This window comes from Mesoplodon mirus (genome assembly GCF_964341445.2).
Source record: "Mesoplodon mirus genome assembly, chromosome: X".
In the NCBI taxonomy this organism is placed as follows: Eukaryota; Metazoa; Chordata; class Mammalia; order Artiodactyla; family Ziphiidae; genus Mesoplodon; species Mesoplodon mirus.
In genome coordinates this window covers 23,167,160-23,184,885 of record NC_138981.1, presented here as the reverse complement: position 1 = coordinate 23,184,885, position 17,726 = coordinate 23,167,160, and positions in this window count along the sequence as shown.

The following is a 17,726-nucleotide window of genomic DNA, read 5'->3' as shown; positions in this document are numbered from 1 at the left end:
TCCAAAGGGCAGATTCAAAAAGTTGCTAATCAGGGAAGTGAGGGAATGCAGAAACAAAGGAGAAGCAGCTAAGAAACAATAGTGCACCAGAGACGGGGCAGCATCCTGGCTCCTCCTCAAGGAATATACACAGCAGTATATCTCCGAGTCCTTCTGCAGGAACTAAGGCCCCCACCCAGGTGAAGGATGGTAACTCCAGGCTGAGCACAGAATTCCTGGAGCACCGCCCTGTTACCACACCACCAACCAATCAGAAGAAAGTCACACACCCTGCAGCCCTCACCCCAAATTTTGCCTATAAAAACTTCTCCCCCAAAACCATCGGAGAGTTCAGGTTTTTTGAGCACCAGCCACCTGTTCTTCTTGCTCGGCCCTGCAATAAACTTTCTCTGCTCCAAACTCTGACACTTCAGTTTGTTTGGCCTCACCGTGCATTGGGCACACGAACTTGCGTTTGGCAACACTATACTGATACTTCATATCAACATTTCATATCGACACTAACATTTTAAAATCACTTTCAGGTCCTTTGGCTTTTTTTCTTCTTTTGGATCCATACAACAAGACCCCTATAGTGTGAGCAGAGGTATTAGTATCCTTATTTACAGCTAAAACAAGGATCATTGATGTGCCTAAGACCAGACAGTAAGTCTTCTTATTCCTACTCTAGAGGTGCTCTTTCTAGTAAACTATACTAGAAACCTATGGAAGAGAATTGAGATCTGACTCTCTTTGATACAGCATTCAACTTATTATTCTAAGTTTTAACTCAAGCTTACTTTCCTAGCAAAAGGAGGACTTGGAAACAAACCCTACAGTTTTTTTGTGGCCTGACAATGACCGTTTCACAAGAATTGAATTTCCTATCTCTCTGAATCAAATAAAATTACAACCCGAGGGGCTTCCCTGGTGGTGCAGTGGTTGGGAGTCCGACTGCCGATGCAGGGGACGTGGGTTCGTGCCCAGGTCCGGGAGGATCCCACATGCCGCGGAGCGGCTGGGCCCGTGGGCCGTGGCCGCTGGGCCTGTGCGTCTGGAGCCTGTGCTCCGCAGCGGGAGAGGCCACGGCGGTGAGAGGCCCGCGTACCACCAAAAAAAAAAAAAAAATTACAACCCGAGATTAAAACAAGATCTGTCCATCAGATTAAAACAAGACTTTTAAAATTATAACGTGAGTGAGGTTTGGACAGTAGAAGGAAAGGGACTCAGGACAGTGTTTATAAGGCTTTACATGTGAATTCAGACAAGTTGTTAAAGTCTTGAAGCTCTGTCCTCTAGGTTAAAGCGAAATGGATCACGGCACAAACATTTTCCACCATGGGCGTTTCCTAAAGCATTATCTAGCTAGTAGTTTCTTTACATCCATCCCAGAGGCATTGGGACCTAGGTCACCACAGAGCACTGAAGACTGAACGTCCTCTTGCCTTGACTTTCAGGACACCGTGCTCTCCTGATTCAACCTCTCTGGCCACTCTACATCCTTCTCTACCAGACTTCTGAATTTGTTCATTCAACAGGATTCCTCACAGCTTGGTCCTAGACACTCCTCCCTTCTCAGCCATTAGTAGAAGCTATCAACTGGCAGAGGTGCGCCACTTCCAATACATGTGTTTTATTTGGCCCTGATCAACTTTTTAAATGGAGCCAACATTTAAAACCAAGACATTGTGTGGTAAAATCCAGATTCCTGGCCTCAGCTGAAAAAGTCCCTATAATTATGATATGGCAATATACAGCTGGAGTAGACAGTCCCAGTCACTGACTCAAACAAAATATGCACGTGGCCTACATTCTCATATGTTACCTGCCTGGCCCCTATGGGCACTGGAGTTTGCAATCTCCACATACCTACCACGGCTTCAGGGACCATCTTTCTGCACACTAACAGTATCCATTTGGACATTTTCTGATGCCGAGCTCCACACACCTGCGTGTCCTGAGGTCCAGACCACATATCTGTGTGTCCACTAAGGTCCAGACATACACATCACATGTCCCCTGTGTTTACCCTTAAACATATATGTCCTCTGTGGTCCAGCGCCACATATCCAGCTTCCTGCCCAACATCTCCAATTGAGTGATACAAACAAGGACATCTCATATGCACCATCTCCAAAACTGCTCTTTCTCCCAAATTTGACCACCAGTGTGGTTTATCTCAGGAAAAAAAATTACTATTTCAAGCTAGACATCTGAGAATCATATCAGACACCGCCTTATCCTTCAACCTCTACATTCAATAATCACCAAGTTCTATTGATTTACCTCCAAAACATCTTTCTAATGCTTCCATCTTCACTTTATCCACCTTGAATCATACCACCATTTCCATCCTAAACTATGCAGTCATTTCCTAATGGGTCTTCCCACATGCATACCTGCACCCTTCCAATCCATTACCCTGATTAAAATTTCTCAGTGGCTTCCCATTATTTTGCATCCTTCATGAGGACCTCCAAATCCTTTATGAGCTGACCCTCTAAATTCTTTCAGTACCGTTTTCCCTGAATATTCTCCTCGACAACTTCACTGGCTTTCTCTCAGTTTTTTGAAGATGCAGCATTCTTTCCTGATGCAAGGCCCTCAGACAAACTCTCTCTCCCTGACACTTAGCACCCACCTCTCCCCGTTTTGACCAGGTCAGTCTTTCCCAAACTGTTTCACTACCCTGGTAGATAAGTATAATGTTTGTAAAGCATGCTGGGGAATATATAAGACCATCCCCAGCTAAAGACGACCATCCTTGAGTTCTGCCCCAGGCCCCAAGCCTGGCTGCCCCTGAGAGCTGAAGACAGCAATTTCTCAGCTGGCCTCGGTAACCCTCGTTCACCATTGTGCCCCAGCACACCTGTTGGGAGATACTTATGGCTCAAATGAGTGATTCTCAAAAAGTGTGGTCCCTGAATTGGCAGCATCAGTATCACCTGGGAACATGCCAGAAATGCAAATCAGCTCCACCCCAAACCTCCTGAATTAGAAACTCTGGGGTGAGGCCCAGCCCTCGGAGTTTTTCAAATGACCTGGCTGATTCTGACGCACACTAAAGTTTAAGAACTACTGATCTAGATAACATTGCTGATAATTCCAGCTCATGTCTCACACTTCGTCTAGAAAGTCTTCCCTGACCCTCACAATAGGTCAGGTCCCCCTGCTGTTTATTTTCATAGCACAAAGTACTTGTCTCTCACAATACATAACGCAAGTATACCAATTAGTTATCTGTGTTTCAAGTCTTCACAGCACACTGTAATCTCTATGAAGCTAAAGACCAATTCTGTCTTATTCACTTTGATGCACAGTGTATGGCGAAAGGAGGGAGAGGGTGCTTTAATAAGAACAAGGAAACATTCACCTCTTTTGACAAGTCCTCAAGGCTTTAAAAATATCGAACTGGACATTCTCTGCCGAGACATTTGGAAACCTAAGTCCAAGGCCTTATTTTAGGTTGAGTGCACAGAACGTGCAGCTAGAAAGGAGAGACTCACCAACAAAGGCGGGCGGCTGAGATTCGGCAGTGTGATATTAGCTGCTGCGTGCTGGGGGACAGGACTCACCAGCCGTGGGCCTGCCTGCGTGCTGTGGAAAAGCGAGGTCCTTTTAGCCATCCTACGGTTCTTGCTCGGTGGGGAGCCCAGAGCCCTTCTGGCCCCAGGCCGCATGTGCATGTGCTCTCTGCACTGGTTGAAGGGACTGTCCCGGTCACAAACAGGACCGCCCACTAGGGTTCCACTGGTCATTTTATCCCCCAACCTGCTCCTGGGCTGGGGAACAGAGAGCCAACCGGCCTCCAGCCTGCCCACACGCTGTGGACATGAGATCCCTTCTGGCCACCTTACAGGCCTGCCTTCGAGTGGAGCCAAGAGCTCCTCCGGTTAACAACCTGCCCCTGTGCTGAGGAAGGGAGAACCTTCTTGGCCACCATCCTTCCTCCCTGCTGGTGCATCCAGCTCCCTTCCGGCTACCCACTGATCATCACTGCGGAACCAATTCGAGGCCCTTCTGACCACCAGGCGGCCTGAAATCCGTGCATCCTTCAGCACCCCAGTTTGCGGCAGACGGGAAAACTAAAACACCTTCCACTCTCAGGCCTCCAGAGTGCTGTGGAAGACAAATGCCTTTGGGAGATTCTTTCCTGCGGCGCCCTGGTGTCCCCGAGGGCCTTCCGGTCTCCAACTGGACACCCCGCGTGGTCTCCAAGCCATTTGGGCCCCCAGCCTCTCTGCATGCTGGGGAACCACGAGCCATTCCAGTAATTCACCTGCCCAGAGCTGTGCACCGGCCTCACCTGCTTTAAAGCCGAGGGCCCTTTGTTCCTTCCACACCAGCCGCATTTCCAGGAAACAGGAGCCCTCTCGTTTACCATCGTACTAGCATCCTGGTGTCCCGAGAGCCCTTCCTGCCAGAAACCTGGCCGCGCACTAGGGTTCCCCCACGTCATTTCGTCCCCCAGCCTGCCCCGGTGCTGGGGAACAAAGGGTCATGCAGCCATCAGCCTGCTCGTGTGATGTTGAGTGGAGAGCACTTCTGGCAACTGGACAGGTGTCCGGTATTGGGAAGCCTAGGGCCTCTCTAGCTATTACCCTGCCCGTGAGCTCTTTCAGCCACCATCCTTCCAGTGCACTGGTAACCCGGGGGCCCTTCCACTCACACTCTGACCTCGCGCTGGGGCCATGGACCTTTCAGGTCGCCAGCCCGCCCACCTGCCACGGTACCCACCTGCATGTGTGCTGGAGAACTGGAGGCCCTTTCGACTGTCAGCCTGCCATGTGCTGTGGAATGGAGAGCCTTTTCAGCCCTTGGGAGGCCCGTTCCACCTGCCGGCCCCAAACCCGCCAGCAAGCTGGTGCTCAGGGGTCCCTTACAGCTTGCACACGTACCGGGGTCACAGGAGAGTGGGAGCCCTCGGGGCACTAGCCTGCCCACTTGCTGTGGAATCTAGAGCCCTGTCGGCGACCATCTTTCCTCCCGCTGTTTCTCCAGAGCCCTTGCTGCCACTATCAGTCCCGCAGTCAGTCCTTTGTGCTGGTGACCTGGGGGAAACTTCAGGCCACCAGCCAACCACACAATAGGATACCAGGAGTTCTTTTGGCTCTCAGACTGTCTACTTGCTGCAGAAACAAGGGTCCTTATAGTGCAAAAGCAGCCATAGACCATATGTAAATGAATGGGCATGGCTGGATTTGGCTCACAGGTGGGTTTTTTTTGGTTTGGTTTGGTTTGTTTGTTTGTTTGTTTGTTTTTTGGCCGCACAGCATGCAGGATCTTAGTCCCCCAACCAGGGTTCGAACCTGTGCCCCCTGCAGTGGAAGTACGGAGTCCTAACCATTGGACCACCACGGAAGTCCCCTCACAGGTGTATTTTCTCCTCCAGTAACCTATAATACTAGAACCCTCTAGTTTTAGCCAGGCACATAGCTATACAGAATAAATATTACAGTTCCAAGCCTCCCTTGCAGCTAAGTGATGATATGTCTAAGTTCTGGGCATTGAGATATAAGAAGAAGCAATGCATGTGACTCCTAAACCACGCCCCAAAATGGAAGAGACACAATCTCTCCTTCCCCCTTCCCCTTCCCATTGGCTGGAATGTTGAGGAGAGCCAACCTGGGTCATACAGATGAAGACAACATCCTAGGGACAAAAAAGCAGCAAGACAGGAGCCTGGGACCTTGATGACTTCCTGGAGGAGAGCCACCATATGAGCTCCAACTTTTATACTAAAAAGAAATAAGTTTCCAATTTGTCTAAACCACTACTGTAACTGAGTCACATGCACTCTAAACCATATCCTAACAAATGTGCCTGATTTCACCAGAAATTAAGGAGTGAGGTCAATTCAACTTCTCAATGACAAATAAAAACCGAAGACACGGACCCAAGCACAAGAGTGGGTATGAGAAATATCTGTTGGATCTTTTGACTTCTCTCCATCCCCTCTGCTACTATCTTCTCTTTTAGACCACTGTCCGCTCACCAGCTTAAAACCTCCAATGTTTTCCATTGCTCTTAAAACAGAGACCAGACTCACAAACGTGACCTCCTAGTTCTCTCATCTACCATGCTCTCCAGCCTCATGCACACGGAACTCACTTCATCTCCCCACTCTAGCTGCACCATCTTTCTTCCCATTGTACTTGCAATTGCTCCTCAACGTGCTGTCACCTCTGCCTGGAATGGTCTTCTTCTGTACCCTTATCCCTGAGTTCACCCAAGCCTACCTTTCAGACCTCAACATCACTTCCAGACCTAGACCTCCATGATTCGGCAAAGGCCACGTTATGGGCTCTCCTGGCACCATGAACCTGTTTGTCAAGGGCTTGCCTCAGTTACAGTTTTCCATTGGCTTTGTGATTCTTTGCTTAACTGTAAGCTGTGTGAGGGTAGGAACTGTGTCTAATTTTGCTCACCACTGTAGCCTTAGGCAGGGTTCCCACAAAGTAGGAAAATGAATCATCATGACATAGGCCCCTATTGCAAAGGCAAGGTAACGTGCTCCATAATGGAATTTGGACTTGCCCTATGTCACTTAGGATTAGCGGCTGCATAGAATAGAAAAAAAAAGACAATGGCTTAAATCAGATAAGAAGTTTCTTTCCAACCCATATAAAATATGTGTGGAAGTAGGAGGTTCAGGACTGGAGTATTCTAGCTCTATAAAGTTGCCAGGGATCCAGGTACCTTCTAGCCAGCCATTCTGCCATCCCTAGGATGTGATTCTTGTTGTTATGGTTCAGTCTGGCTGCTGGAGCTCCAGCCATCACATCCGTTCCAGGTAGCAAATTTGAGGAATGGAGAAAAGGGCCTGCCACCTTTTTTTTAAGGTGACTTCCTAGAAAACACGGAACAACACGTCCTTATCCAAAATTTAGTCAAATTGGCCACTCTTCCCTGAAAGAGAGGCCAAGAAATGTGGTCTTTCAGCTGCACTACAATGTGTCCAGGTAAAAATCAGTGTTTGGTTACTAAAGGACATAGGGAGTGCTTTCTCTCCCGAGTAAACTGCCCTAAAACAGTGGCTTAAAATAGCAACAACCAGGGCTTCCCTGGTGGCGCCAGTGGTTGAGAGTCCGCCTGCCGATGCAGGGGACACGGGTTCGTGCCCCGGTCCAGGAGGATCCCACATGCCACGGAGCAGCTAGGCCCGTGAGCCATGGCTGCTGAGCCTGTGCGTCCGGAGCCTGTGCTCTGCAACGGGAGAGGTCACAACAGTGAGAGGCCCGCGTACCGCAAAAAAAAAAAAAAAAAAAAAAAAAACCAAATAATAAGTAAAAATAACAATAATCATTTTCTTCTCTCTCATGGGTCTATGGGTTGAGTGGTCTCAGCTGGGCAATTCTTCTGCTGGTCGCACAGAATTGTAGTCAACTAAGATGCTGGGACACATGGGCCCCTCTCCCTCTCATTATGGTCTCATGGCCTCTCCTCTCCATGTGATCTCTCTCCAACAGCATGGCCTAAAACACGGAGCAGAAGCTTCCAAACCCTCTCAAAGCTTAGGCATAGCGTCACTTCCCCACCTTCTACGGGTCAAAGCAGTCAAAGGGCCAGTCCAAGTTCAAGACGAGGAGAAATAAACTGCACTTCTCTATGTGGGGAGTGACAGAATTTGCAGCCGTCTTCAATCCTCCACCAGGAGAATGGATATTTGGAAACAATTAGCAGCCTTTGTCTCATGTCCCTTCAAGACAAACCACCTAACAGACTAAGAGAGGAACCACTGCTATATAAAACTCATGAAAAGAAACACTAGCCATTATGCTTAGAAGCTAAAGGAAATCAGAGTAAGACCAGTGAGGGAATTCCCTGGCGGTCCAGTGGTTAGGACTCGGTGCTTCCGCTTCAGGGGGCCTGGTTTCGATCCCTGGTCGGGGAACTAAGATTCCACAAGACATATGGCCAAAAAAAAAAAAAAAAAAAAGAGTAAGACCAATGATAATCTCACAGTAACCCTCAAGCCAGCTCTTCATAAAGCCCTAGTAAATGTTTAAAACACTAACTGTAGAGGCTTCCCTGGTGGAGCAGTGGTTGGGAGTCCGCCTCCCGATGCAGGGGACGTGGGTTTGTGCCCCAGTCCGGGAGGATCCCACGTGCCGCGGAGCGGCTGGGCCCGTGAGCCGTGACCGCTGAGCCTGTGCGCCCGGAGGCCGCAGCGGTGAGAGGCCCGCGTACTGCAAGAAAAAAAAAAAAAACACTAACTGTTGGTAAAATAATCTGTGCCCATTAACAAGCAATCAAGAACAGACAACTCATAGGAGAGGAAATACAACTGGCCAATTGCCACATAAAATACTTGACCTCACTAATAATGAAAGAAACGCGCATAAAAACAATAATAAGCTATTAGGTTTTGTTCATCAAGGTAACAATATTTAACAAGATTGAAAATACCCAGTGTTATCCACGGTATTTGTGGGTGTATAAAGAGGAATGATCTTTTTAAAGGGCATTTTGTCAATATCTATAAAGTTTAATCTGTATGTACCTTTCAATGGAACAATTCCAATCTCAAGTCAATAGTTCATAAAAACTATATGAGTATTCAAAAATATATATAAGATAATATGCATTTCAGTATCCATATAGCACACAGAATCAGCTAACTTCTATTTAGCATCTGCAATGTATCACTATGCTGAAGGTACTTTTATTATTCCTGCCTTTCGGGTGAGGAAACCGAGTCCTGAGAGGTTAGTTAGGTTGTCTAAGGCCACACAGCCAGAAAGCAGAAGGAATGGGATCCAAGCCAGGTCTCCCTGATTCCAGAGCCTAAGTTCTTCCGCACTGCACATTCTCCCCCAGACATCCTCAAAAACCTCCCGAAGCTTGGCAGATATGCACTGCCTCAGGATGACCTTTCTTCTCATTTATCCTTGCCATCTTACTGGTAGTTTAAGCCGCTCAGAAGGGCAAGAGAGAGAACTGCTGGGGTGAGGGAGGAATATTACCCAGCCTGGAGTTAGAAGAACTGGATTCAAGTATGTAGCTATTGAAGTAAATGAGTTTTGAGGGGAAAAAAAGCTATAATATGTAATGCTGGCAAGGTTGTAGTAAAACTGATACATTCGTATATTGCTAGTTGTGGAGTAAATTGGTTCAACTAGTTAGAGAAATTTGGGGCAATGTTTCAAAACAGACATTAAAATGTTCACACTCTTTGATCAGTAATCCCATTCTCAGAAATTAAAGGAAATCATGCAAAAGGATAGTTAAGCGCACAGAGGGTTTCATTATAATGCTATTTGTAAAAACAACAACAATTAAAATAACAAATGTCCAATATGGGGAAAGGATGAAACAACAGATTCAGGCTTTGTATTTGACAAGAACCACAGCTGTTCACCTTTTTTCTCTGAGTCCTTTGGCTCTTCAAGCCCCGATCCTCATACAGCCCCGGGTGCTTGTGTTAAATAAAACAACAACAATCAGCAAGGCACGCAGAGGTCTGCACAGCCAGAATGGAGTCAGCCCAATGTTTTCTTCACATCAAACAAACCGAGAACGCGCTCCACCTGCCCTCTTTTAGCTCTGCATAAGTCTCCACTCTTTAGCACATTTGCTGTTTACGGTTGCAACTCCCTCACAGTTTTCTCGTCATTTCCAAAATGTTTTCTTCCCTGAAGTTGTGCATAAGCTTATGGCATTCAGGACGCCCGCCAGGGCTCTGAGAGTCGCCGGGGCCAAATCACAACTTTGCTAACTGCAAAGCCTCGCCAAGAGATGACCTATAACTATAAGAAATACATCAAATGGTGATTATGTTTATTGATGTCAAGTTGCATTTTTTTTTTTTTTTTTTTTTTTTTTTACAATGAGCTGTGTTCCAAGAGAGCCAGCATTCTTTCCTGGCCAATGCCCAGCTCTGCAAGCTGCTTACAAACTACATGCACAGAGTAGAACTGGTTCTGGAAGTTTTGTCCGAAGGGCCCACGAGAAGCTGTTTGAAAACACTGAACACTGCGGGGAGGCTGCCAGTTTTGAGGATGGTGTGAGGTAGAACAGTCATCATCATGAGTGAACAGTTATGGGATGGAAACAATACACCCAATGCTTTAGAGAGTTAAAATGTTCCCTGCCTGATGGCCGCATGTTCCATGAAATTATTTTCTTTGTGTGCTTATGGCAATTTTTAAATTGTCCTTCATTATAAATTGTGTTTACAATATAGGTGACCTCCTTTTCCTACATTTTCTAATACTGCCAGGAAGTGATGATCTAGGTGTCTGAATCTGGTATACATCTTTTTCTTGGATACTCTCTTTTTTTTTTCTCCATTCTATCTTTAAGATTTTTCAAAGCTACCTGCTTTTCTACAAAAACTCTTTTTATAGAAGGTAGCTGAGAGTAGAGAAGGGGTGTGATTCACAAGTCCCCAAGTGTCGTCTCCTGCCTGCCCCAGCAAGCTGTGTGACTGTGGACAGGTCAGTTCACCCCCTCTCTGGCCCTCAAGTTACTCATCTGTAAAATGGGCAAGATTCACAGAGGTGAGGGCTGCTGACTTGAGTCTGACCGCCAGGGTTCACATCCTGGCTCCAGCTCTGTGACCTTGGGCAAACTCTTCCCTCTGGTGCCTGGGGTGACCAACCATCCTACTTTGCCCAGGAATGAAGGATCTGCAGGGCTTTCAGTGTGAAAACAGGGACCAGCTGGTCACTCTTTCTGTACCTAAATTTCCTCAGCTGTAAGAGAGGGATTATAATAGAACCACCCTCCTAGGGCTGTCCTTAGGATTAATCAATCATTGTGTAAAGCACTTAGGACAATGTCTGGCACGTGTCGGCTGTTATTCTCAGGACTGTCTTCTCTCCTCCATCCCCCTCATTTACTACTTCACCATCTCCCTTTCTCCTCTCTTCTATTTAATAGCTGAAAGTCTTAAATATGATCATATTTAGTACTAAACCCGACGTGCTATGAAAGCCTTTGTTTCACTTACCACTACAGACAATACCAATGATGCCTTCAAAATGTTGTTAAGCAGTTTAATATAGCTCTCATTGGAATGTCACAATTTTCAAAGCTATAGTTCAATCTCCCTTTAGTGTAATGCAATAAAAAGGTTACTCTAATGTCGTTTCCTTTATGTAAATAACACCAAAATGCTTCAACCCAAAAGCTGGAGAAGAAAGGAGGAGGGTGAGGAGAAACAGGCAAGGGTTGGTCCATAATGGGCAGCATTTCCTGGGCCAGTTTCCCTTCCTGTCTTTGATGAAACATTTCCAGATGAGATCTTTCTGCATTCTTTGCAGCGGGAGCCAATCCTGAAGATGGGATGCTTTGGAAGGTGGGGGGAAGTTGTGGGAGAGTTGCCTGTAAACAAACAAACGCAGACGAACCCTCCAAAAACAAGGCCCATCTGGAGAGGAAAACAGCGACTCAGCGTGTACCCAAAGCGAGCGGGACCTCGCAGAGACATGAGAGTCTTTGAACAACTCTCTCCTCTCCCTTTTCCCTCTCCACCCTGTGAAGCCTAAAACCTAAGTGGGCCATGTTTCTGGAGGGGATAGAGGGAAGAGGGTGAAAGAAAGGTCTGGCATCTTCTTTGATGATCAGACCCTTTTGCAGTTGGCAAAGAGTAAAAAGCCCTTTCTGGGTATTTTTGCCTGGGGCCCCAGAATGCAAATCAGCTGATCTTTGTTTACAATTCCCAGTGCGGGGTACATAACCACCCCACCCCCAAAGCCAGGCCTGTAACAGAAAGCAAGCAACAAGAGCGAGCTGGCCTGGAACTGATTCTCCAGTGTGGAAATTGTCAACAACCGCATTTTCTACTTGTACTATTTAAAAGATAGTGTTGGTGGTCTCTTCGTTTCTCAGAAAAGGGAAATTTTACACCTGTTAGATTATAGACTTCGAGCTATTTATTAGGGAGAACATACAGTGACAGATAACGCCAACTCTCCATTATCCATGAAAAGAAAGAAATAAAAATCACTCCTGGGTCTAAATTTCACTTGAACTGTGGGTTTCAATCTCCTTTCCTTCCAGCCTTTGTGGGATTCCCTGCGCAAAGTACATTGGTTTTAATTTCTTCCGAGTCCCTTGCAAACCTTAGGCTGGGCGAGTAAGAAACAATGAAATGGCCCCCAACGGTAGTAAAGCGGGGATTGAGGAAAGAGAATGAGGCCGGGATCAAAAAGGGGTGAGGGAGGGGACGGGGATGAGCGCCCACCCCCACGAGAACGAGAAACCAATCGCCATTTCCCCGGTAAAATACCTTCTACACTCCCACAGTCACAGTGCAATTCTCGGGTTCAGGAAAGATGTCCTAAGCTGCTCCTGGGTGCCAGGAACTGTGCTAAGAGCCGCAAAGTCTGAAGTGCGGGAAGGAATGTGAAGTTCAGAGGCACGCAACGCAACGTGCCAGGCGGGTGTGAGAAACCCACGATTTCCCACTCAAGGAAATCTCTTTGGGATCTTCTCATTTAGTCCCCCAAGGAAAACTGCCTCGGCTGACTTTCGGTGCATTTGCATCTGAGCAGATTGATGAGCTCTCCTTCTGCCACCTTTACTGCCTCGACTCTCGGCGTCGGTCCTTTTCCAGGGGGTATAGGGGACTCTGCGCCCCTCCCCGCCGGCCACCTCCCCGCCGCGCCCTCTCGCGGGCGTCCGGGTCCGGCCACTCCTCCCGGAGCTTCGGCGCCCTCGGGGGGCAGCGGGGGCGCGGTCTTGGCTCTGCTTCCCCGGCGCCCGGGTCCCGGGAGGTGACCCGACGACGTGGGGCGTCCACGTGGCCACCGCAGGGCCCCCGGCAGCTACCCCAGCCCCGGGTGGGGGCGCCTTCATCCCGACGGGGAAACCCAGGCCACCGAGGCCAAGCGGACCCAGCGGACGCCCTGCCCGCCCGCCGGGTAGACCCGGGCACGTCGGCGCCCGCGGCCCTGCCTCAGCCGCCCCAAGAGGCCCCTGGGCCGCGAGGGTCCCCGTTCTCCTCCATCGTCGCCCTCCTCTCGGCTCGGGAGCCTCCCCCCTTCCCCCAAAGACGCTGAGTGGCCTCGAAACGGATTCCGGGTGGGTTGGAAAGTCGGGGGGCAGAAGGGGGGCCTCTGGAGAGAGGACGGAACTGCCCCAGATTTGGAGGAGACGCCTGTCAGAGCGTGGAATGTAAGCCCTTCTGCGCAGTTATTTTTATTCCGGGGGCCTTTCTTCCTCGTCCTCCTCCTCTATTTTTCCCCCTTCTGTTCAGCTATTTGTGTTTTCTGATCGGGTAAGTGATTTGCGGCAGGAAATTAGATATCTTTATTCCAGAGGCACTGTGGTTCTAATGGTGTCTATTGCAGAACCACCAGCTATGTCTTAGTTGCGGGCTTTTTTTTCTTTCTTTTTCCTTGCAGGTTACTTTGTGATGAAGAGAACAGAGCGCTGTTCAGCCTCGGCATCTTCCCTCCTCCCTTCAACACAATGCAACTTTTAATTAAACACGGGACACCCACGCCTCCCTTCCCACAGACCCCTTCCGTCTGCTCCCCCCAACTCTGAAATACCAGCCTTTCATGGGCAGGGAAAGCCTCGTGTTGAACTTCCCAATTAGCGAGACACATCGCAAAATAAGAGATTCTAAAAGAGCTATCACTCCTATTTTTGGACTCTTCCTTTCTAGGCCTTACCTAGTACACGTTTTGGTGACCTTAGTATGACTTGAAAATCCTGCAGGGCTGAGGACATGAGACTGCAGACACGCAGGTCTTAAGAAGCACGATTTGTGTTTTTGTGGCTGATGAGCTAGGATTCACACACTCATTGCAAAAGAAGTAAGTTATGGATCGATTTGAACCGGGAATTTTTCATCTTTGTAAAAGCTTCATCAGTAACTTTTTTTTTTTTTTTTTTACTAGAGGTTCTAAGAGCTTCAAGAAGAGTCATCCTTTCCAGGTAGAACAGTCAAAGAGGGTGGACAAGAACCTTGCTTTCTCTTCTCTCCATTTCTGGCCACACCAAGAGGGAGGAGATGATTTGTGAGTAGTGGAGAGTGCTGGACTCTGGGCTTCGACGATTTTCTGATGCAAAGATTCAGATGCCCGGGGGAGATGCAGGGCGGTGGCCCGATTCCCGGGGAGTCACAAAGTAGGCAGCCATCAAGTGAGAGATGGGGGACCCTAGAGTCGGAGGTGGAGGAATCGCAGAGAGGGAGGGTGGGGGAATCATCAAGTCAAAAAAGGGAGAATCCTAGAATCCGAAGGTGGGGTATTCTAGAGTCAGAAGGTGGGGAGGGCGGGTATCATAGAGCCAGAATGTAGGAGTGCTGCAGAGACCGATATCAAATGAAAGAAATACCAGAGTAGCTACCTTCAGATGACCCCTCCCTAGGGACTGAGGGCGCAGGCGGCCAGGCCTCCACGAACACCCCACAGACAGCGGATTCAGCCTTCCGGCTGATGGTGCAGGCTCTGCACGCTTGCCTTAGCGCCACCCCCAATTATTCCACTTCTCGGGCCAGTGTTTCCTGAGGTTCGCCAGCAAGAATCCACCCAGCAATTATCTCCCCTCTCGCGCTCATGGGGGGACATTAACCACGAACGCGCTGGAGAAGAAAGGTACAGATGGGTCTTTTATTGCACACTTGGAAATGTTTCCAAGGCTTTTGTTTTCTTCCCCCATTCATTCCTGCCGGATCACGGGGATCTGCCAACTTCAGTCCCCAGAGGCTGCGGCGGGAGGGCCCGGTCCGCCCCGAGCCCCCGCTAGGGGGCGCGCTCTGGCCGTGGCGCCGAGCCGAGCGCGCGAGGGGGCTCGGCTGCGAGGACGCCGACAGCCGGGATCTGCGGGGCCTCGGAACCGACGCCGGCGTCGGGTCCCTGCCTGCTCGCGACCCGAGCTCCTACCCGTGTCCCCACCACGTCCCGGGGCGCCGGGAGCAGCAGCTACAGAGTAACGGCTGCACGGGGGACGCCTCGACCCTGGACGCACCCGGGGGCCCGCCGTCCGGCGATGGAGAGAGGAAACCAGGTGGTGATGATTACAGGGAGCCAAGACGTTTCCCTCTCCGCTCTGGAAACCGGGGGGGTGGGTTAGGCAGGAGATGGGGGGCTCCGGCCAAGGGACTCGGGGTGACAGCCCAACCACTTGCTTCTCGCCCGTGGGAGGGGACCGCCCCCCGAGGGCAGACGTGAGGCTGTGGCCATCTCGCCTGGCTTTGTGCTTGGAGCCAGGCTTGAAAATGCCTCGGTTGACCGCCTGGGTGGATGATTGGAAGTGGCGAGGGTGGGGGTGGGGCTGTTTTCTCTCTAGTTCTCGCTCCCCCGACCCGTTTCCCCTGGCTGCTGACGGGCAGTAAAGTGGTGAAGTTTGAAAATAAGGGGAGTTGTCCTAACACAGTAATCACACCCACACGTCCATAACTTGAGGGCTCGGCCTTGGTCCTCGGGACGCTTCCCAAAGCACTGCTTCCCAACAAACCTCTCCCAGCCGAGCCCTGATGGTGGAACCCCCGGCTCGGGCGGACAACACAGCGGAGAGGGAAGGATGAGCAAACGCCAAGGAGCCTTCCCTGGAAATTCAAGTCCTCAGTCCCTTTGGACCCTTCCACAGGCTGCTCCTTTGTAAACACAGCAACAAACAAACACCGGTCCACAGACAGATCCCAGCAGCCGTGGGGAGAACTGAGGCAGGGGGAGGGAGTGGAGGGCAAGCAGCGGGGCCGGGAAGGCGAGGGGCAAGTGCTAGGCAGGCGGATTATGATACATTTCCTCCAATCTTCAGACTTCCAGGAGGAGAGACCTCGATTTGTGCATAAAATGCATACCCCGAAGTGGATAAGACTCTGAAAGCAGCATTTGAGGAGGTTAACCTCGACTGGTTGGAGTTGGGGGCGGGGGGGGCGAATATTTCTGTTTGTGCCCTCCGGCTCTTCCCAGCACTGGCTGTCAATCCCGACGCTTGTTATCCTCACAAGGCTTCAGTTTGTTTGCCTGATCTCAGCACGGTTTTCTTCCACAAGTAGAACTATAATTGCTATAATTCTACTGTATCATTTGGATCATTGCAGTATTGTTGTTTTCGCTCCCTCTTTCTCTCCTCCTAACACTGCAATAACGCGCTCCAGTGTTAAATTAGCAGGTTGCGGAAGACCATAAATGAATGAAAGTTTGTGTTTTTTTTTAAAAAAGAAATTAAATAAATAAAACAGCAAAATGACTTGGCAAAGGGGATATCACATCACAGAGAATCCTCGAGTGTAATCAGGACTTATTGTCTTCCCTTCCAATGGCTTCCAAATTGGTCACCAGACTCCAATGAAGTTTATTTCTATTGTTTAAATATATGTTTTGAAGAGGTTGAGCATAATTTAAGGGGACCTGAGCCGTCTAGAGTGGCTGGAAGCCCATTACAGCTTTATTTATCTATGTGTATATTGCACAATAAATTAAAACATCTCAAATGAAAAGTGTGCAAGGTTAACTCTCCTCCAAACGTTTTTTTTTTTTCCTGGATAATAACATCTAACCGCCACCCCCTTATCCCGCATTTCTTGCAAATATAATTTTGAAACTACAATGTAGAATTAGCTCTCACCACAGAAAAGAAAGGGGTTTCTTCCATTCGCCTCTTCTAGGTAATTATTATTTCCAGTCCTGGGGACAAGCCTCATTTTTCACCATAAACAACAGTTCTGAACACTTCAGACCCTCACTTCCGGCCATAATTGTCATTTTTATCTTAGTGATTGATTTTAAAAGCAGATGAACTGCAAACCATTGTTTTCCAGGCAGCCCAGGAAAAGAAAACCAACAGTTACAGACCCGAAAGATTAGAGGAGCCAGGAGTTGTAACAAAGTACAATCGCGAATAATATTATTACTAAAATGAAATTGCTTTTGATTAGTGGGTAAAAGAAAGTGGAAAAAGTGAGGTGAAAAGAAAGTGAAGTGTCATCTTACTGACAGAGTAGACATTAAATTGGCTAAAGTAAAAGTTCTTTTATACATAGTCCTATAGCCCAATCCTGAAAAGTCTACCTACCCAACAAATCAATTAAATACTTCTTAGGTATTAGAGGCATCATTTTGTTTTCTAAAATAACATGTAGGATAACACACATATATCTTAAACCCATCTTCTGATTAGACGCTGTGGAGATGCCAGCAGATTGTCTCCCCGTGGGTATGTTAGAAAAGTTTTCTGTTTTTTTTTTTTTTCTTAATCTTTCAGGAATAGCAAGAGCCAATTGTAGATTTTGAAGTTGGGTATTGAATTGTGACAAAGATCATTTCAGGGCTGCTGGGTGTAAATGGAGCTGGGTCGGGCCCTTCTCCCCGAAGTGAATGCATGTGCCTTCCCAATAGCGTCCTCACTTGGGAAGATTGATTAGAAAATACCAAAAATAAACAAGATAAAATAACAAAGCTAGTGTTTTCACCAGGTTTCCCAAAGAAAGACATTATATTCCATTAATAGAATTAGATTTAATTCCAGGGGTCATTAAGTCAGAATCAGAAATTCTATGTTAACCTCCCCTTTGGCAGTGGATGATTAAAATTAGAATACACCCCAGCAGAAAGTCCGACTTCTTTTTTAAAAAAAGGAGAACAGCTGCAGAAGGGGGAGGAGGGGGACGGAAGCTAAGAAATCTTCCACCGAGAGACTTGAAACCCCGTTAGGCTCTCAGAAATGATTTGTGCGTTTGTCTCTTTTTCTTTCACATGATCTTCTTTGGACTAATTTTCAGCCCACTCCCTGCGTGTGCGGGAGTGTGACTCTGAAGTCACGGAGCCACCTGCAGCCGGGTCTTG